At 38.9% G+C, this 22,468-nt stretch overlaps 1 protein-coding gene across 1 annotated transcript in view; it reads right to left on the reverse strand.

Moving 5' to 3' along the window:
* The window catches only part of lingo3b (leucine rich repeat and Ig domain containing 3b), an 88,403-nt gene that overhangs the window by 46,284 nt on the left and 19,651 nt on the right, over positions 1-22,468 (reverse strand). The window contains exon 2 of the mRNA XM_077513363.1: positions 2,498-3,187. The gene's annotated coding sequence lies outside the window, so the exon portion shown is untranslated. The remainder of the gene's footprint in view (positions 1-2,497; positions 3,188-22,468) is intronic.

Consider the following 22,468-nt stretch of genomic DNA (forward strand, 5'->3'; position numbering starts at 1 on the left):
TTCTTTTGGTTCAAAAAGCGATGCGGTGAAGAAGAAGTGCAGGTAATTGCCTGGCAAGAGGAGATCAGGAGGAAAAGGCAGAAACGCGACAGGCTATAATTGGAAGCGCAGACAGACTGTGGCGAAAGAGACGACCGCATGAGGAGAAGAGCGCACGTGCAAACCTGCTGTCCGTAAACACGACATGCAGGCACCGCACACGATTATGAGGGATCGTAAGGGAAACAAGGAAGGATTTACTTCTCATTCTCACCACTCAAACACTCTTACACATTAAAAAAAAAAAAAAAAACTCACGACAAATATTAACTGTTTTACTGCCACACGTTAGGAAAAAATAAAAAAAAAAATAAAAAAAAATAAAAAAAACACAGTGCCATTTCGCTGATTACGCGCATTCATCAGATTCCGTCACAATTCATTGTAATTCTATACACCAACAGCCCATTGAAAAGAGACACAATGCCGCCATCTGCTGGACATAGTTAGGTGGTGTTTTTGATTCCACAACCCATTGACCAGGTAGCGCTGCACTTAGACGTTGCTCCGTCCATTTAAGAAAAAAAAACAAAAAACGTAGATGACGTCATTTCACGTTTATGGCAGCATACGTCGTGATTTTACTAATCGTTATTAAACGTTTTTGGCAGTCAAAGAGTTAAACATTTAATACTTTTAAATCAAATTTCATACATCACGATGACCTATTTTCATGATCAGCGTAAGTGGTGGTGCATTTCACCGCCTGCACCACAACTTAGACCTGCTTTTAGCTGGTTTAAATAGTCTACTTTCTGTCGCTCAATTGTCAAAGTGGGTCCAGAGGTATGTAATAAAAAAAAATTAAAAAAAATGGTGGACCGTGTAATCTGCCAAATTTCTAAACATGATTAAAGGGATACTTTAGTTATTTAGCCATTTTTGGCAGTCAAACATTAATATTTTGCCTATAATACATTAGATATTTTCATTATTTTTCCATGTACAATTAGTACCTTTAAAAACACAATTTGCAACTTGCTGTCCACTGAAAATGACATCACAAAGGGCTCAGGTAACCAATCACAGCTCAGCTTATGAATGTCACATGACCAAACCTAGAAAACAGGTTGATTTCCATTTGTGCAGTTCTAGCACCCTCTAGTGGCTAGTTTATTAGTGCAGTTTAATTTTCATGAGGGATGTTTTGGCCTTCTATGTTTAAAATCTATGCTAATTGTCAGATGAAGGGGAACCAAATTTGCTTGTGAAGCGATCAATAAGCAAATAAGTGCCTCAATATTGTTATTAGAGATTGTAGGTGGTTTATATGCATTGCTGTTATGTACAAAAGCACAATATTGTGCTTTTTTTTTTTGGAGTATGAGCTCTCTTTTTTTTTTTTTACAATATTGTGATCTTTTTTTAAATATCGCCAAAGCCCCCACAATATCGTGATAATTATCATATCGTGATGTTCATATTGTGATAATATCGTATCGTGATGTTTGGATATCGTTACATCCCTACTTTTTTTGCTACTGATAGATGAAAAGTGCCACAAATTTGAGACACACTTCTGAAATAACTAATTTGCTCAAATTATTTGAATTAAGAATCAACGATATTAACTCATTCACTCGCCGCCATTTTCACATTTCGCAATCCCGTTCGCTCCCGGCTGTTTTACTGGATTTTGACTGATTTTGGAAGGCTCACAGAATATTGTGTTCTATTGCTATAAAAGCATGGAACCGACCAAAAGAAAGATTAAAGTCTCTTCTTTCATCAGGAAAAAAAAAAAAGTTTGTTTCTATCTGTTTCCATTTTGCAGCAATTAGCATTAGAAGAGGGCTAAGTTTCATCAGATTTCGCAAATCTATTTAAAATTGTAAGTAATTGAGCTTTTTTTCTACATGGCCCTGGTTGATCTCCTTTGCTCTGCTGCCACCTGCTGGCCGTTTATGTAATAACTACCATTTCTGCAACCGTTCTTTGCAGTTGAGAGGCTGCATCAAAGCCTTCTGTATGCTCTAGCATAAAAAACAAAACAAAACAAAAAAACGTATAAATACGTCTTTGGGACACTTATAACATTAAAAAAACGTGTTTACACGTTATTGGGAGCAAATGAGTTAAATGGTGAAGACACTGATTATGTTAATAATTTATTAACATGAATGAAAAAAAACAAACCCAAATCAACAAGGTATCAATATGTCCTATCACTGCTGAGCTATTTTTAGAACATGCCCGCAGGCTACTACTGTGGCATTTTGGGGGCGACCTGGTGCCCGCGGGCGCCATGTTGGTGACCCCTGAACTCCAGCTTATGAAAATGAACACTCGTCATCAATTTTTTTCTATGTGGCCCTCGCTGGAAAAAGTTTGAGTAAGTCGTACGTTTCATGTTGTTTTGATTTACGTACATGAGAGGGTGAAAATATTCGTCTCGCTGCTCGGTGCGATGTCGAGCAAAAATAAACATGCACGTCCATTTGTCGGCTTGTGTTCCTACCCAGGACTGAACGGTGGTCCCTGATGCCTCCTCATCTGGTCAGCTGCGCGCGTGCACAGATTTTCTGTCGTCCGTCTTTCTTGGCTCCCAAAATGCGACGGCGCGTGCCACGTTCCTCAGGTCTCCCCCCCACCCTCACCCTCCTCCCTCAGCGTCGCCCCCTCTCACTCTGGCATCGGCACCTGCCACTCACACCTCCTTCGATTCCCCCCCCCCCGTCCGGCAGGATGATCCGTACACCTCCCCTTTCACTCCCGGTTTGGTTATCTCGTCCGCCGGAAAAAATTTTTTTTTTTAAATGTCAGCATTCACCAGGAGGTGGAGGGAGGGGGGTGAGGGTACGTGCGAGATTGGTCCCGTCCTAGTGGGAGGCGCATGTCCACAGGTCAAGGTGCCCTCCGGCTCCTCCCGCAGCTCGGGTCTGAGGTTTGTGCGAGAGGCGAGGCAGGATGCGCTGGTCGCCTCTGCCCGCTTCCGTATGAGAGTCTCTCTCGTTTAGTATGCTTTTCATCACTCCCCCCGCTCTCTCTCTCTCTCTCTCGCTCTTTATCGCAAAATCCCCCTCCCCTCCCTGCCTTCACCCTTTCAGTCACTGCCGATCTGCTGCTGCTTGCTGCTCCGGCTGTTCGGACTCACAAATCACAGGAGTCGTCTTCTGCGTGGTTGAGGGAGGTTCAGCAAACAGGCAGTCTGGAGGGGAAAAAAAACAAAACACAAACTGATTAGGAGGGTTAGGGAAAAAAGATACATTTTTTTGCACAACAGTGACTTTGACAGTAATATTTTTTGTTTAGTGACAGCACAAGACATTGTGCTGACCATTGATAAAAAAAAAAAAAAAAAAGCGTAATAAACGCAAATTAACGTTTTTGGCGGCATTCATTAGTATTTTAGAATACGTTATTAAACGTTTTTGGCAGTCAAAGAGTTAAATTCAGGTAGATGATAAAATATTCTATCAAAAATAAATTCTTCATAAAATAAAAATTAAAAAAAGAACGTAAATTGGGAATTGGGAATCAAAGCACTGTTTTAAAATTAATGTATCCTTTATTTCATTACTTTGTATTATAATGTGGTTTTGGTGCATCTCTCTAATAACTCATTGCCAAATTGGACACAAACCGTTAGCCTCCTTTTTCCGAAGCCCGAGACCTTCCAAACGATGAGCTCGTGCTGCCCTACATGCATCAAAATGCAGTTTCACTTGGCCTCATTTTCCCGCTAAGATACATTCCCATCTCTGTGACATAATAACTCCCCCGCTTTCAAACATTTCACTTTGGAAAAGTACAGACTGTTCGCAAAGTCACTGTGTGCGCTTTATGACTTTATCACTTTCGGAAGAGACGTGCTTCAATGTGGGATATAGAACGAAAATAATTGAAGTGCACTGCAACTTTGTGAACACTTTGTATATTGTCATAAGTTCCGCTAATATCCTGGGAAGCGTCGCTGACATTAACTTATTTGCTCCCAATAACGTGTAAATACGATTTTTTTAAATGTTCTATGCGCCCCAAAGACGTATTTTTACGTTATTTTGTTGTTGTTTTTTTTATGCTAGAGCATACAGAAGGCTTTGATGCAGCCTCTCAAAGAACAGTTGCAGAAATGGTAGTTATTACACAAACGGCCAGCAGGTGGCAGCAGAGCAAAGGAGATCAACCAGGGCCATCTAGAAAAAAAGTTAAATTACTTACAATTTTAAATAGATTTGCGAAAACTGATGAAACTTAGCTCTCTTCTAATGCTAATTGCTGCAAAACGGAAGCAGATAGAAACATACTTTTTTTCCTGATGAAAGAAGAGACTTTAATCTTTCTTTTGATGGGTTCCATGCTTTTATAGCAATAGAACACAATATTCTGTGGGCCTTGCAAAATCAGTCAAAATCCAGTAAAACAGCCGGGAGCGAACGGGATTGCGAAATGTGAAAATGGCGGCGAGCGAATGAGTTAATGCGGTCACCACCTCTCTGGAGCAATAAATGCTAATGTTTCCCGATATGGTGTTTGAGACTATTGAAGAAAAAAACTAATTTAAAAAAAAAAAAAAAAAAAAAAAAAAAAAAAGATAATAATCCATGCATTTTTGTGTATCCCCTCCCCCATTTTGCCAGAAGCAGAGTGAAGGAAAAAGGAAGAGATGGAGAGAGAAAATAGACATTTATATGACTGGCTTTTGTTGCCTTGTCAGGAAAAATCAGCTCACGGCATCCTGACGACGAGAAGGAGAGGCACACGTGTGCACACGTGTGTGCGCACTACCAATGGTATGTTCTCAGGTTGGATCCCAAAAGCGCAGACACAAAATAAAGAGTTTAACACTTTATTCGCATAACATCAGGAGGCGTGGAACTAACTTGAATTGACCAGAAACAACGAGAAGGCATCGAGGAGAAGAGGAGCAGGTGGCCAGCTAGGCTTAGATAGACAGTGAATCGATTTGATTGGCTGTGGCTAGACATGTGGGTAACAGGACTGACGTGGAATGATCTGATTGGCTGTTGACCAGATAAAGAGATGAAAGACTCTTGACATCACATAGCTTAAGACCAATTGAAACTAGATGCCGCTTACATCAGTTCAAAACTGACACTTGACCTCACGGTCATGACGAGGGATGTTCGATACCACTTTTTTTCAGACCGATACCGATACTCAGACCCTCAGTACTCATCGATACCGATACCAACTGCCGATACCAGTAGTACATTTTGACAAATAAATAAAATCACGAAAAGATATTTTTAAACAAATATATTTCTAGGGGTGTTAAAAAAAAATCGATTCGGCAATATATCGCGATACTACATCGCGCAATTCTCGACTCGATTCAATAGGCGGCTGAATCGATTTTTAAACGTCCATTTTTAATGGAAAAATATTCAACAAAACGTCTTACTTCGGGTTAGGATTCACACCTTAAGCATGGAAGAGTGTTATATTAGTGAAACATTAAACCATAATATTTTATTTTAATGCTGTTCAAACGTGAAACAGATTCCAACCTGTATAAGACTGAAGTTTCAGTTAAATAAATAATACATTTTCATACAAATCTTACACTCTACAAGTTTACTGATTATCCATCCATCCATCCATCCTAACCACTCGACTACCCGCCCAGTTTACTGATTAGTATTTTCTAAATTTGAATGAAAAAAAATCACAACAATCGACTTATAAATTCGTATCGGGATTAATCGGTATCGAATCAAATCGTGACCTGTGAATCGTGATACGAATCAGGCAAGTCACACACCTATATATTTCCTTTAATTTTGACAAAAAAACAACAACAGCACAGTCACTCTTCAACAGTCTTAACGCTCAAAATAAAACACAAAAATGCTCTTTTAGTTTAAGATTCACAATTTTGAAGTATTTCCAAAGCGGTGAAGTTTTGGTGAAAAACTGCCGCAATCTAGCGCCACTTACAGGCAAGGAGGACTCACTTAACGTCTTCGGTCGCTTGTACACGTCTGCGTCACGAGTACTCGAGTACTTGAAAAAAGGCTGGTATCGGCCCCACACCGATACCTGGTATCGGTACTCGCCCATTCCTAGTCATGACCCAAACATAACCCTGTCATGACCCAGTCATGACACTGATGTACAGTATTCTCTTGTTTTCAGCTGGTGGCGGTTAGGTTCCAAAAAAATACCCACTATAAATGAAATATGCAAAGTATTTGAGTGACATAAGCGAAAATACAAAAATATTAAGAGAAAAACAAGCTTTTTGTGAAAAGATATTCTTTTTGCACAACAGTGACTTTGACAGTAATATTTTTTGTTTAGTGACAGCACAAGACATTGTGCTGACCATTGATAAAAAAAAACAAAAACGTAATAAACGTAAATTAACGTTTTTGGCGGCATTCATTAATATTTTAGAATACGTTATTAAACGTTTTTGGCAGTCAAAGAGTTAAATTCAGGTAGATGATAAAACTATTCTATCAAAAATAAATTCTTCATAAAATTAAAAAAAAAAAGAATGTAAATTGGGAATTGGGAATCAAAGCGCTGTTTTAAAACATTTATTATAAGTCTGTAAAACCCCGCACCACACAGTTTATACACTTTTATCATCAAGGCATTTACATGTGCTCACATTTTTCTTGCTTAAACATTCTCAATGTTCAAACATTCAGATTTTTTTTTATAAAATAGGTACATTACTGTAAAAAAAATAAATAAATAATAATAATAATGAAAAATTGTCCTAAAAAAAAAAATCTGCGTTATCGCGAACACTTTTTTTTTTTTTAAAGAAATATATCCTCCTTTTTGACCTTATGAAAGTCGCCACCCTATCGGTGACCCTGCAGTCAAAATGTCGGAAAGTGTAGCAAAGCGCACAAGCAAAGCGTAATGCAACTGCAAACAATCGTACTTCAAAGAAGAGTGGAACCTGTTTAGCACGTCCGCCTCACAGCTCTGAGATTCCGGGTTCGAAGACTAAAACAGTCGTGATCAGCGCCTGCTTCATTGTGCCCTCTGATTGGCCGCTTGAGCTGGAGACAATAAACGATGATGACGGAAGCTGCACTAACCGCGTAATTAGAGCACGGGCGAGAGGAGCGGCGGGCTCGGCATGTTGAAGCCAGGCTTCATCCGTTCATTCATTTGTAACGTTTGCCACTTTGGTGTCGTGTTATTAATAACTTAACCGCTGTACAGTGAAACCTCATTAACTTCCGTGACGTGTGGCGGATGCACGAGGCGAGTGAGTCGTTAACCTGCCAACTTCTCAACTGAGCCGAATTTGCTCGCCGTGACCTCCCATGTTTTTCTATTGATGACGCTTATTTATTGTCAACTGAGCCACACAGTCGCAGCGTCGTTCGAAAAGTAGCACAGTAACATACAGTAATAATTAGGGGTGTGAATTGCCTAGTACCTGACGATTCGATTCGTATCACGATTCACAGGTCACGATTCGATTCGATACCGATTAATCCCGATACGAATTTATAAGTCGATTGTTGCGATTTTTTTTCATTCAAATTTAGAAAATACTAATCAGTACGCTTGTAGAGTGTAAGATTTATATGAAAATGTATTATTTATTTATCTGAAATTTCAGTCTTATAGAGGTTGTAATCTGTTTCATGTTTGAACAGCATTAAAATAAAATATTAAGGCTTAATGTTCCGTTCATATAACATTCTTCCATGCTCAAGGTGTGAATCCTAAAAAAAAAAAAAAAAAAAAATCGATTCTGCCGATTATTGAATCGATTCGAGAATCGCGCGATGTAGTATCGCGATATATCGCCGAATCGATTATTTTTAACACCCCTAGTAATAATTACGTCAAATGTAAAGAATAAAAAAAAAAAAAAAAAAAAAAAAAAAAAGTGATTCATGATTTTGTACTTTGGTAATTGTGCGGCTTCTTCTGGCCAACAGGAGGAAGGATAATTGTATATTGTACATACAGATATCAACTTAGGCCCTATTTACACGGTTGCTTGATCGTTTCTCAAGCAAATCTTGTCCAGGCAGAACCGTCTCAAGACATGCGAGTGTCCAAAAGAAGTCGCGTAGGACCTTTAACGGCTGTAATGTATATGCCAAGTCTGGAGTGGCGCTGTAGCGCTGCCACAGGGAGTTGACGGAAAGCGTAGAAGAAGAATCAGCGAAGAAGACGAACCACTGATCTTGAATAGCCGGTTTTGAAGCCGCGAGGCCGCCATATTGCTCCTCCCAAGACATATTTCTCGGAAAACGATCCTATACATTTAAATCAGGGCTGTCCAAACGTTTTCATTTGAGGGCCACATACAGAAAATCAGAAGGACGCAAGGGACACATCATATCATGAAGAGAAATTGTGTTTAGTCCTAAAAATTGTACAAATAATTCATTTGTGCTTTTGCATATTTAGAAAAATGCGACAGTATATAAAACAATTTATTTGTAATATGGCAGTAGGGTTATTATAGTTTTGGAATTTTTCATTTTAGTTAGTTTTTATTAGTTTAGTTCTTTAAAAATTCTCAGTTTGTTAGTTTCAGTATTAGTATTAGTTTTTTTTAAATAAAAAAATGTGTATTACTTGTGCGCAATATTTAAAAAACAGTGAGAGCGACGTCATCTTTTGGTGCTTTTCTATTGGCTGCTGCTAGATGATGTCACTTCTGTGTGACATACTTTCAAACGTCATTATTCCGGTTTATATCAAAAAAATAAATCTACTAAAAATCACATTTAAAATCATCCCCAAAGGCTCATGCGTTAAATTAATTCCCAAAGACTAAAACAAAGGACATGTTTGCTATAATTTGAGTTAGTTTTAGTTTTGTAAACATAAAATGTAGCTTCAGTTAGTTTTTGTTTTTTTAAAAAGCATTTCGTGTTTATTTTATTTCGGGAACAATATTGTTTTTTGAATTTTAGTTTTTTCATTAGTTTTAGTGAACTAAAATAACCTTTAATGGCACCTGTTTTTCGACACCCTCCCTTCTTACTTTGACCATCTCCAAACATTTTTGTTTTGTTTATTTTATCTGAACTGAGTCAAATGCCATTCTTAGCATATGCCGCGGGCCACTGAAAAATGGACGGCGGGCCGCAAATGGCCCCCGGGCCATAGTTTGGACGCTTCTGATTTAAAGTATCGAAATTAGAGAACATTTGAGAGTATTTAGTAGAAACAACAAGGGTCTAGCAATAAAACAAAAGGGGTCTTCAAAGTAGTTTAAACAGTAGTCTGCTCGCGAGATGGGAGGAGTAAGATGGCTGCCCTGTTGCTTCAACGGCTTACATGGGCGTGTATGGGCTATTGGGTATCCAGTAATATATACAGATCATTGAGACAAAAACAAGAGCAGTGACAGCGCCGGGTCGTTCAAGTACAACATCACGCAAAACGTTTTGCTGTAAAAGCACAAACAAGCTAAGGCGGTTGCGCAAAACGACGAAGGCACGGCTATCCGCCATTGTTGTTGACAGACTGGCGGTTCGTACGCAGTCACGGGAGAAGTAGCTACCCTGCGACGGTGTCCACATTGGAACGTACGGGGCGCGTTTCGAAATCTTTCCACTCTGGAGCCCGGTTCCAAAAGTTAGCGGTTTCAAGCTCCGAAACCGCGCCGCCATGTGGACGAACTGCCCAAACTTAAACGGGCTTTCGTGTGAATGGAGCCTTAGAAGATGTCACAACTACTATGTAAGTAGTTATTTTAATTGTCTACATGTGTTGCTAAACCATCGCTAACCTGCTTAAAGGGTTATAATACTGTGACATGGATGCTAATTTCGTTAGCCCCTCGATGGCGTTTTTCCATTATGTGTTAGCCTTAAGCTAGCAGACTTTTATAAGACAACCATCTTTTGACAATTGTTCACTTGCTGCCAAACTGCTTTTTTTTTTTTCTTTTTCTTTTTATTTCGCTGGCAGCGGCACCATCTCGTGCTCGTAACTCAGATTTGTGCTTGCAACTCAAGACACAAAGAAAATTCCAAGAAGTTGGAAGTTGAGTCAATCGAAAGGGTAACACTGTATCATTTTATTTTGATTATATCATTTGTCAATTGTTCTCCTTCACGCCCAAAATAGAGGTTTGGGTTTTATTGATCCCAAATCAATCAATTGCCTAATTAAGTGAGAATTAAATGTTAAAAACGTTTTTTTGTTGTTGTTGTTTTGTTTTTGGTACAATTGAGGCGTTTGTTGATTTAGTGTGTCACTGTTTGACTTTCACGAAAGAACACTGAAATTATTATAATACATGCAAGAAGCACAAACGTTTTAGATGACATTTTTTTTATTTCTAGGTTCGTGTTGAGCACGTACAGTACATCAAATGGAGTTTTGTCTGTCATGCCTTGACGTCACTTATTTTAGTATTGAACAGACTGGCTACAATGCTGATTACAGAAAGAGAGTCGTGTCCTTGCGGGGAAGAGCTCTCAATCACTAGGTGTGACATTCTTAAGCAGTTTCATAGAAAACCGCTCATCACTTTCTCAAATTGTACACAGGCAGCCCTTGAGCAAGGAAATAAAAAACAGGAAAAGAACGTTAGACCTAACTGACAAAGTGTGAGGAAAGGATAGTGCAGTAGTACAGTCTGATTAAATTTAAAAAAAAAACTAAGCATGGAAAAATCAGGACACAAACACCAGACTGAACATACAACAGGAAGTAATCTGAAACATGGAGCCGACAAATTAACAATCAGAACAGTTATGGAACATTCAAATCTAACTGTCATAACAACTCGCTTTTATAGTGTCTGTTGTAGTACCAAGATTGAGCTGTGAGAGGCAGCATGTTGCCACAGGGCATTCAGACGGTGGGAAAATACAAAGAAGAAGAAATAGAAGCTAGCTAGCTAGCTAGCTAGCTAACATTTGGCTTATCTGGCAACTGTTCTACGGTTGAATATGTTTATTTTGGTGTACAACGTGAGACATGTTATAATGTATATAATAGTAAACACGTTTAACATGTACTAATGTCGGCCACAATCATTCCCAGAGCCAGCGTCGTCGCTAACGCGTTACTTAAAAAAGAATTTGCTTTCCAAAGTACCTAGTAGTCTAATGCGTTACTTTATTCTACAAAGTAGTCTGATTAAAGTCACTGTCCAGAGATTCAATGCGTTACTCCACATTTTCACGAAGAAGGCAAAATGTCTCCCTGTTGTAACAGTCACAAACAACTGCCGCTAACAACGAAGATGAGGCGGAAGTCATTGATCACCACACTGAATTCAGCCACGGTCTGGTCATGAATGGTTTGCACATTCAAAACAAAAGTGATGACACTTTTACTACTAGTTTTATGAACCAACAGGGCACACAACGCAACAAAAAAAAGTGTACATTATGGTCCATAAAAGTGGTAAAAAAATAATTTATTTCCATCCTCAACTGGGGGAGTGACGTCAGACAAGTCACGTTTTCAGCATGCACGAGTCCACTCAAGTGTACACACTGGAATAGCGGAACAAACAATAGCGGAATTAAGGGGATTTTCATTTTCAACCTGGATAGATTTTTACTTTTTGTTTTAGAAAAAATATAGAGCTGTCAGACGATTAAATTTTTTAATCAGATTAATCACATCTTAGAATTTCGATTAATCATGATTAATCACTGACTTAAAAAGGCTTTTTTTTTCCCCCAACATATTTTGCGCGCTAAATTTGAAGCACACCTGTTATGTGTTCATTTTTAATGTAAATTTTTTAATGACATTTAATGTTATGAGGACGTCTTCAAAAATTTCTATCCACTGCACACGCTCATCCTGCTTTTTCTAATCAATCAATTATTTGCATAATTTAAAATGGGAAAAAATGACCCACGACATATGTAAATATTTATTAAATGCTTTACTTTAATGCATGTAGTTACGTTTATTGCTCAAACTCCAACAGCTACTTTTAACGTAACCATCCGCTTTCGGCTAAAAAGGATAATCTGCGGTCAAGATTAATAGTGTTGATTAATCTGTGGTAATACAATGATTAATGCGATCATTTTTTGTGATTAATTAATTAGTTAACGCTTTAACTTTGACAGCACTAAAAAAGTATTTATGTTACAAGAAGTCAAGAGAGACTGCCTATTTTGTTTTTCATTAAAAAACAACTTTATTTTCATGTTAAAAATGCACTTTCAATAAAGTATTTGGAACTCCGTTTCTACCGTATTATTTTTATGTTGAGATGGTGAGCTGCTGAAAGTAACTAAAAAAGTAACTTTTAATCTAACTTAGTTACTTTTAAAATCAAGTAATCAGTAACGCAACTTAGTTACTTTTAAAATCAAGTAATCAGTAATGCAACTTAGTTACTTTTAAAATCAAGTAATCAGTAACGCAATTTAGTTACTTTTAAAACCAAGTAATCGGTAAAGTAACTAAGTTACTTTTTCAAGGTAACTGTGGCAACACTGCCCAGAGCACATCAGAGAGGGGGGGAAAGAAATTCTTAGCTACTCCACACCATTTGCCATTTTTCTTATTAAAAACATGTTTTTGCGTGTGTTTTTGTGAGGCTGTAACGGATTAATGGCATTTATAATATTCCAATGGTGAAAGATGATTTTAGATACAAGGTCATGGAATGAATTAAACTTGTACTTCAAGGCACTGCTGCATATTTATTAACTTTCTCGTGTTTGTTTATTTTAATTGTGTAAACCACTTTGTGAGTCCTCGCCATAAAAGTGTTGTCTACCGTCGACCGTATTTACTTTGTCAAGGTCACAAAACAGTTCCCAGCGCAAAGACTTTTTCTATTGCAGGCGTCCGTGACTTTGTCAAAGCGCCACCATTGGGAGGACATTCATTGCGTTGACATTTACAGCAGAAAAGGATGACATTTGATTTGCGATTGTATTTGGGACGCGTGCTCACGTAAATATACCAAATGGCTGAGGCGTGCATGACACAAGTTGGTCTAGCTAACGTGTGGAAAATATGTATCATTAAGGATAACACAATGTTGGGAAAAAAAGATTAATGTTGCTGTTGCAAATAATACACTACAGAATTCATTACATTTACGACAGAAAAAAATGCAAGAAAGCATATTTATTTATTTATTTTTATTTTTTTAAGAACTCAGAATTGTTCATTCGGTAGTCTTACCGATTCAATGTCTTATCATCATTGCTCTTTTTTTTTTTTTTTTTATTAAAAGAAAGCATATTTATGTCACAAGAATGATTAATTCTCGGACTTACTTTTCCTTTGTCACCTTATACTTAACTCATTTGCTCCCAATTACGTGGAAATACGTATTTTTTTATGTTTTAAGGGTCCCAAAGACGTATTTATACGTCTTTTTTTGTTTTTTTGTTTTTTTTTAATGCTAGAGCATACAGAAGTCTTTGATGCAGCCTCTCAACTGCAAAGAACGGTTGCAGAAATGGTAGTTATTACACAAACGGCCAGCAGGTGGCAGCAGAGCAAGGGAGATCAACCAGGGCCATGTAGAAAAAAATTACAATTTTAAATAGATTTGTGAAAACTGATGAAACTTAGCTCTCTTCTAATACTAATTTCTGCAAAACGGAAACAGATAGAAACATACTTTTTTTTTCCTGATGAAAGAAAAGACTTTAATCTTTCTCTTGATAGGTTCCATGTTTTTATAGCAATGGAACACAATATTCTGTGGGACTTGCAAAATCCGTCACAATCCAGTAAAACAGCCGGGAGCGAACGGGATTGCGAAATGTGAAAATGGCGGCGAGTGAATGAGTTAAGCACCTCCAGATATGCAAATGAACTCCGCCGCAAAAAGCAACTGCTCGGGAGCGAAACAAGAAATTGGATTTGAGGGCGCATGCGTCGTCCGCTCTCAGCGGAAATGTCAAGCAACCAATCGCGGCCTTTGTTCCTGACTGTTGTGCTTGGCAAGTTCTCCGCATTTCCACGTTCGACGGGCAGACGGTGGAGAGCCAAGTGGACTTACATGGCGGCCGCTGTCGCGCTCGCAAAAATACCGCACACGTTGCATATGTCCCCGGCTATTTCCCATCCAGTAACTCTACACTGTCTGATATGCGCGTGGGGTGCAAAAGTTGCTCCTACCAAAAATATTAGCAAAGTACAGTCATACAAACAGTAGGAAAGACTAACAAATTAGCCTAATAAAGAATGGTTGATTAGCCTGATATAGACCCACAAACCAGAAAGATTCAATTTTGCACATTGCAAGAGCAAATGAGGATCCGATCCGCTAAACAATAAAGACAACAACACAGATTTAGGCCATGACATACTGGACGTCGACGCCGGTGTGCAGGCTTGCCTGCTAGTCTGCGGAGCAGTGGAAGACACTTCAGGGAAAGTTAACTGTTTTTTTGTTTTTTTTAACAGACAATTGAGCTTTTCCTATACATCAGGGGTGTCAAACTCATGTTAGCTCAGGGGCCGCATGGAGGAAAATATATGACCAAGTGGGTCACCTCGGTCAAATAATGGTGTATAACTTAAAAACAATTGCCATCGCAGATTTTCGTGGACCAGCCCTAAATTACGGAGCTCAACTGGAATCATATTGTTCCGAAAAATAACGCGGACGCAAATGAAACACGGCAACATTTTGCCCGTATAAGTTCCGGACGTGTTAAATCTACCCGTTTTGCATATATATTGTTCCCAGAATGCATTGCATGGCACATTTTTCATTGTTTTACTGGATTTTGACTGAAGGTCCACAGAATATTGTGTCCTATTGCTATCAAAACATGGAACCTACCAAAACAAAAGATTTGAGTTTTTTCTTTCATCAGGAAAAAAAAAGGTATATTTCTATCTGTTTCCACTTTGCAACAATTAGCATTAGAAGAGAGCTAAGTTTCATCATTATTCACAAATCTGTTTAAAACAGTGGGGAAAAAGAGCTTGTTGCAACAGGGCCCTGGCTGATCTCTTATGCTGAGTACGCCATCGAACGGACCAATCACGAGCGAGCTACGTCCCGCCATCTACGGCGTTCAAGAATTGGCGACGTGTGCGCTGCACCCAGCCACGAGCTACGCGGCACTTAAAATTGATGGCGCGCGTAGATCATGTGACCTACGCAGTAGTATAAATCAGGCTTTAGTTAGCATATAACATTATTTTTGGAACGTTATAGCCGTTGCAGAGACAAGATTTGACAAAATCATATAATTTTCGTCTCGTTTTTGTTCATGAACTAAAATGTCCATAGATTTTAGTCCAGTTTTTATTATGTTTTTATTATGTGAAGAACATTTTCATCTCATCTTCATTAGTTGACGAAAATGCGTACTGATTTAGTCCCAGTTATTGTTTATTAATGATGGTTAGTCTAGTTTTTAGTCCGGTGAAAAATGTGAGTAGACAATTTAAAAAAAATTTTTTTTGACGAAATTAACACTTCGACTCACAACCACTAGAGGGCTTAGTTTTATCTGCAGATTACTATTGTATGATATGCTATCATGTAGCAACCAGTGTCCGAGGTTTATTTCTTTTATCAGGATTATTTGGCAACACATTCAGAAGCAATTTTGAAGAAATGTTGTCAAATTGGCAACTTTCCTCCGAAATCTGGTGACTTCCAAAGCCTCGGCTCTTGGTGACTTTTTTTTTTTTTTTTTCTTTCTGCCAAACGCAAACTAGCAACAGTTCTAGTGACTTCTTTATTATTATTATTATTATGTTTTTGTTCTTTTTTTAAATCACTTTTGGTCTCTACCACAACGTTATTCCTCTCTTCTACAGCGTCCATTAACCAAGTATGTAAATTAGGCAATGCTAAATTGCTAATTGCTAAATGACATCATTTAGCGGCGTCGAGCTAATTTTAGGCCAGCCAATGGCTACTTTCTTTACTGGTGAGATGGCAAGACTGTTTTGAAAGGAAACTTTTTTTTCACTAGTTGACTTGGATGTGGAGAGACTAGCTAAGTAGCAGATTTGTTTTCCGTGCACCGAGCGTGTTTTTAAAGAAAATAACATTTTATCTTCATCTGTTTGTCTCTTGCTCTCTCTCTTCATCTCCCCCGGACTCCCCTAACTTGCCGTGACAGATCACAGTCAACGCATTCATTAGCTGTTGATAGCAGAGAAGACACAAATGACACTTAGCTGGGATGCTAACTAGGAAGGCAATTAAGCACCGTTATCTGTTCCCCGTGTTTGTGTGCGCGCAAGGAAGCGAGCGCCTTATCGTTGGAAACAGACCTGGACGTGAGCAGGGTGGTGAGCAGGACTGGAGTATGGGGGGGAGAGAAAAGCAACAGTGAAATTGAAGGGTAAGGAAAGAAAGAAATAGGCAGGCGCAGATGGGAAGACGCACGACAGACACGTGGAGGATATCAGAAAAAGGATAAAGCGCTGTGAACGAGGACGGTGGCAGATAAAAAGACACAAAAGGAGCGAGCGGGAGGGGACGTGGGGGAGCAAAGTGGGACGTGATTGGGGTGGAAAGTGGAAGCGAAGACGGCAGTGGGAGGGAAGGAAGCGGGAAGGTGAATATGGTTGTATCATTTGGGGAGGTCATAAATGGATCGGCGCAATCGCGGTTAGCATGTCTGCCTCACGGTTTGAAAGGTTCAAATCTCGGCTCTGGTGCGGGAATTCTTGGCCGTACTCTGTGATCAGAGATATGCTAACGTTGTTGAACGCTAGGACAACAGTAAAAGCACTAAGTACAGCTGCTGTACTTACCAAACTGTACCAAACTGAACCCTGGCATGACCCATTCATGAAAAGGCGGGTCCGTAATAGCACAGAGGCTAGCTAACTGTCAGCCAGCTACTAGCTAGTGACAAAGTGCACGATACTCTCATCCGATGACTCCCACTTCACCTTTTAAAGCCACACAAATTATTACGCAGTTCCGCCCAAGCGAAATTTTGGCCGTCCGAGGACTCCGGTTTGAGAACTATAACCCTAATAAAAGTAAAAAGTAAACAATAGCCGAAAAATTTGTATTGACAATTCTAAACATCTTTTCTGGTACTTCCCGAATGAAACGCAATGCAAATGCTTCGTTTACGCGGTCAAAAACAAAACGGGGGATTGCGTATGGAATCAGAATCCTGCCAATACTCGAAACCTCGTAACCTAGTAACTTCGGTTTGAATCTCCGAAAACATTTTTGCATGACTGAAAAAATGTGTTGAATCTCCAAAAATATTTTTGGAATGACTAAAAAATAATTAAAAAAAAAAACGCCCAAGAAAAGACAGACATTTTTTAAAGTATGACTTTACAGTGGGAAAAAATGGGAAACAAATAAATGCCATTTTTGAAACTTGGCTGGTGACCGTTTTGAACCTCTGAAAATTTGTGGGTGAAACACTGTAAAGTCATACTTTAAAAAAGGCAATAAATAACAAAGGCAATAGGTTTATTCCCGGTCTTTTCTTGGCCGTTTTTTTTTTTTTTTTTTTTTTTTTACTTTTTCAGTGATTTTTCAGTCATTCAAAAAATATTTTTCGACATTCAAAACAATTTTTTGGAGATTCAACACATTTTTTCAGTCATACAAATTTTTTTTCTGAGATTTAAAACAAAGTTACGAGGTTTCAAACCGAGGTTTCGAGGTTTCGAGTATTGGCAGGATTCTGATTCCATAATTGCGTTGCTTTTGTCTGTGACCATCATAAAAAAAAAACAGGCAGATTGTTATAGTAGTTAAATGGCATGTAATCACATTTTGAAATCAAAATAATCCTCACAAATCAAATTACAACGATCCAAAGTCGAATCATAATGCTTTTCAATCATGTAATCTCCAAATTGTCAACTCACAGTGGTTTAAACTAAGAGAAGGAAATGATCATTAAAAGGAGTTTATGTTTGAAAAATGTAACGTAAGGACCAAGATAAAAAAACGGATGTGCTTCAATTTTGGTTGTAAAATTGTGAAATGAACTTGATGATGTGTTGAAACTGTGTACCCGACCGATACTTCCCTGTTGGGTTTGAACTCTTTTCCTGCCATTAACGTTAATTGACGTTAACAGAAATCCCAACGATTACCGCCATTAACGTTAATTGACGTCAACTAGGTTTTTTTTTTTCCCCCTCTCCCTCTCCCCATCCTTTTGGATAAAGTGTGGCAGCAAAAGAGTTAAGAAACAAAAATGTAAAATATAAAATAATGAATGCTTAGTGCCATTGATCAAATGTAAAACATTTTAGGAATTATAATGTGAGTGTAGTTATTATTTATTTTCTGTATGGAGCCGAAAAAAAAAAAAGTACAGCTAATGAGGACAAGCGTGCAAATGGATGGCGGGATAATCATCGGTGCAGATGCTCGGAGGTTTCGAGTCTCTTGGGGTCGGACAAAATTGCACCTTGTCAAAACGTTGAGCCAATTAAAAGTGACTCAAACTCCTCGCAACACCTCAGTATGATCATTTAAATCCAAACTCATGCTAGCACCCTCAGCCGGGGTATTTCATGTTCATCACCTCTGACATTTGTATTCAACACCGACACCAAAAGAGAGAGAGAAAAACTCGTCACTGAATTATTACACATCTTTTTTGCACTTGTTTTAACCGTTCACAATCACACATAATTTATGTGAGCAAGAAGGGGACTGCTGGGGGAAAAAAAAAAAGCTTTTAGCACTCATTTTATTCAAAGCATGCTGTGGAGACTTGTATTACTCGTTTCAATTTAGAAACACCCCACGCAATGCAACTTTGTCCTGTCCTGGTAACTCACATTTGGCAAGCAGAGGTGGCAAATCCAGGTCCAGAAAGTAAAAACCCTGCCACAGTTTGGCTTTAGCACCAGGTGCTAGCTAGCTAACTCCCATTGTGCTCGTTTACCTGCTAGCTAGCTAGCTGGGGCATCGCTTGTTAGCTAGCTAGCTAGTAGGGGTGGGGCGATACGTGTAACCACAGTTTGATACTGTGACGATATTTGGCTCACGATATTGCTAATATCGTGATACACTATGTCTACGATTTTTGATATATTGTCAAAAAAAAAATAGCAATGTATCACGATATGTGACTAAAAAAGCCAACAAATGCCCATAAAAAGGAAAATGTCTAATTATGCATTCACTCAATGCCAAAACTTTGTACAATGTACGAAGTTCTCCATAGTGCCTCACTGCCTTTTAGCCTTTTAACTGTAAACATTGTAAAGTGAGACAAATTAAAGTTCATAAACATTTATAACATAACACTGCACAATTGGACACATTACATCAATATCGAGCGCCAGTGTATCGATTAGGGGTGTTAAAAAAAAAAAATCGATTCGGCGATATATCGCGATACTACATCGCGCGATTCTCGAATCGATTCAATAATCGCCAGAATCGATGTTTTTTTTTTTTTTTTTTTTTTTAGGATTCACACCTTGAGCATGGAAGAATGTTATATGAACGGCACATTAAGCCTTAATATTTTTATTTTAATGCTGTTCAAATGTGAAACAGATTGCAAACTGTTTGTGTACAGTGGCTCACGGTTATAAGCCTCAAGTTTTAGATAAATATATTTATACAAATCTTACAGTGTACATGTACAAATTTACTGATAGTATTTTCTAAATTTGAATGGAAAAAAATCGCAACAATCGACTTATAAATTCGTATCGGGATTAATCGGTATCGAATCGTGACCATTCGTATCGGGATTAATCGGTATCGAATCGAATCGTGACCTGTGAATCGTGATACGAATCGGATCGTCAGGTACTAGGCAATTCACACCCCTAGTATCGATAATTTATTGCAACAGCGAGCGCAACAATATATTGCAATATCGATTATTTTTTTTCTCCCACCTCTACTAGCTAGCTAGCTAGCTAGCTAGCTAGCGTTAGATTAGGGCTCTTGATGACTAGATAGATGACTTGAGCTAGGCTGTTATGTCGCTGTTATTTGTCCTTGCTTGGCGCCTTTCTCTCATACGTATCCAGTAAAAATCAGTTCAAGCCATCAAGCCACACATTCTCACATGGGGAGGCTGAGCCGTTCGCCCATGTGGGCGGGCGTTCTAGACAGTATAAGTACAGGGACGATTTTGAATAGAGAAGTTCCTCTTCCGCATACTAATGGAAGAGGGCTCCGCATATGTGTACTCGATCTTTCTGGCATCCAGTAAACAGTTCAACTGAGAAAATGCAGCCGTCTGGTTATTACTGTTACTAGAATATCGTGAGCATTAAGATACAAGAAGCAGTGGAAGTTCCCACCCAGAACTTTACACTTGCATCAGGGGCTAAAGCCAAACTGTGGCAGGATTTTTACTTTTTCGACCTGGACAGCCACAGTGAGGAATTTTCAAACACATTACATACAACTCTCAATAACATTAGCATGGATGCTATTGATGCTGGATCAACTATTATACCATCAATAAACAGTATTGGGAAAAAGTGTCAACACCTTTATGGAATGAATAATAACATGATGAAAGCTGCTCTTTCACTGTCAAAATTCAAGAGAGTTTTTCGACTCAATGGTTCATTCCTGGATAACATCGGATGAGTGTGGCGAGTGTCGGGTTTATTTAAGCAGGCCTGTTAACATATTAATGTGGCCACGCGGGACGCGCGAGGACGAGCGCAGCTGTCGTAACGACTCCGGCACGTCTCAGCTGCGTTTCTCAGCTGTGTTTACAAAGTCTCGCCTACATTTTTTTTTTCTTGTTGCAGAAAATGGATACAAAGATTTAGTATCTACTTGAAATCATCATTTTTCACTTCACTTTTTGATGTCGAACTCTGTTGAAAGTAAAGAAGAAAAAAATGTCACCGAGGGCTGTTTCAAGCCTCTCGGAACCGGAGATCGGAACAGTGCGGAGGGTTCCGCAGAACAAAACGGCAAATTGGTCAATTTGCGGGTGGCAAACGAACAGACCGGGCTTTACTATAATCACTTTGAATATAGTCATAGAGCATTCGGGCAGCCGCTACAATAAAAGCTTGGACCATACAAACAGATGACAGTGATGTTAATACACTCTTCAATATTCAATAAGCTATCCCAGAATATGCGAGCAGTCATGAATTATGTGCATTCGATTTCAATTTTACATTAGACGCCCCACAGGACTTTCTCTCGGTACACCGACTTAAAAACCATGTTTGGCTCATTGAAGACTCAAAATCAAGGATGGGCAAGCCCGTGACCAAACTCTGAGAGGCCCTTTGATTAAAAAAAAAAATAATAATAATAATAATAATAATAATAATAATAATAATAATAATAATAAAAAATAAAGATACAAATAAATGTCATTGCGTGAAAAAAAATCCCAGAATAAATGCATAGAAATGTAAAATAAATAAATAAATAAATAATAAAAACATTTTAGGGCAGCACGGGTCTGGACTCGGGTTCGAGTCCAGGCTTCGGCCTTCCTGGGTGGAGTTTGCGTGTTCTCCCAGTGCCTGTGTGGGTCTTCTCCGGGTACTCCGGTCTCCTCCCACATTCCAAATGTTAATTCCAGGTTAATTGGGCGCTCCAAATTGTCCCATGGTGTGCTTGTGAGTGTGGATGGTTGTCTCAACCGGTCCAGGGTGTGCCCCGCCTACTGCCCAAAGCCAGCTGGGATAGGCTCCAGCACCCCCCACAACCCTTATGAGAAGGAAGCGGTCAAGAAAATGGATGGATGGATAAAACATTTTAAAATATTAGTGGCAATGCGGATTTCAACTGTAGTTTTATTGTAATATCACAATCTACCAGTAGATGGCAGAATTAGTTGCACTTACACAAGGTCTTATACTGTTCAATACCATAACATGAGTTCATTTGGAATGATATGCAGGACAAACATAGTATTAACATTTGTAATTTTGAGAGAGTTTGTCTACATGTGCCCTGCAAAAGACTTTTGACTTATCCAGGTTGTTGCAAGTCAGCTGGGATAGGTTCCAGCTCCCCTGTGAACCACCTGAAGACAAGTGCTGTCAAAAAATGGATGGATACAACATCGTGTACAGTATACACATGTCAAACAATTCATCTCTTCCTCAGTTATTTCCTCATAACGTATACCGTCCTTTTTTTCTATATCGTCTATTAGTTCTCCTCACACACAGTGACGCAACGTTGCCTCCGCACTGTCTTGCAGCAACAATTGTGGGAGGCGAACCGACAGCCTGGAGCTCCCCAGAGTAGATGTAAATCTTGAGTTGAGACGCTGTGTGTTGTGTTTTTTTTTTGTTTTTTTTTCCTTCTCCCAGCTGTATAGCGCCAGAGAGAAAAGGACATTATCAGCAATTTTCCCTCCCAACACTCTGCAGTAAAGTAGTGGCTGGAAGGTACTTCAATCACACAACGCTTCACTCAAACGTGCGGCAGGCGGCCTCACAGCGCGTGCGTGCGTGCGTGCACGTTCGGCACTAAATCAAATCCAAAGAGAGAGGTGAAGAGTGGAGAGATGAAAAAGATGCGCAAACTTTGAGAGGGTGACTGCAAAATAGACTAGGACAGTGATTCTTAAAGTGTCAAATAGGGAGGAAAAAAAAGAAAATC

This window comes from Festucalex cinctus, chromosome 1 (genome assembly GCF_051991245.1).
Source record: "Festucalex cinctus isolate MCC-2025b chromosome 1, RoL_Fcin_1.0, whole genome shotgun sequence".
NCBI lineage: Eukaryota > Metazoa > Chordata > Actinopteri > Syngnathiformes > Syngnathidae > Festucalex > Festucalex cinctus.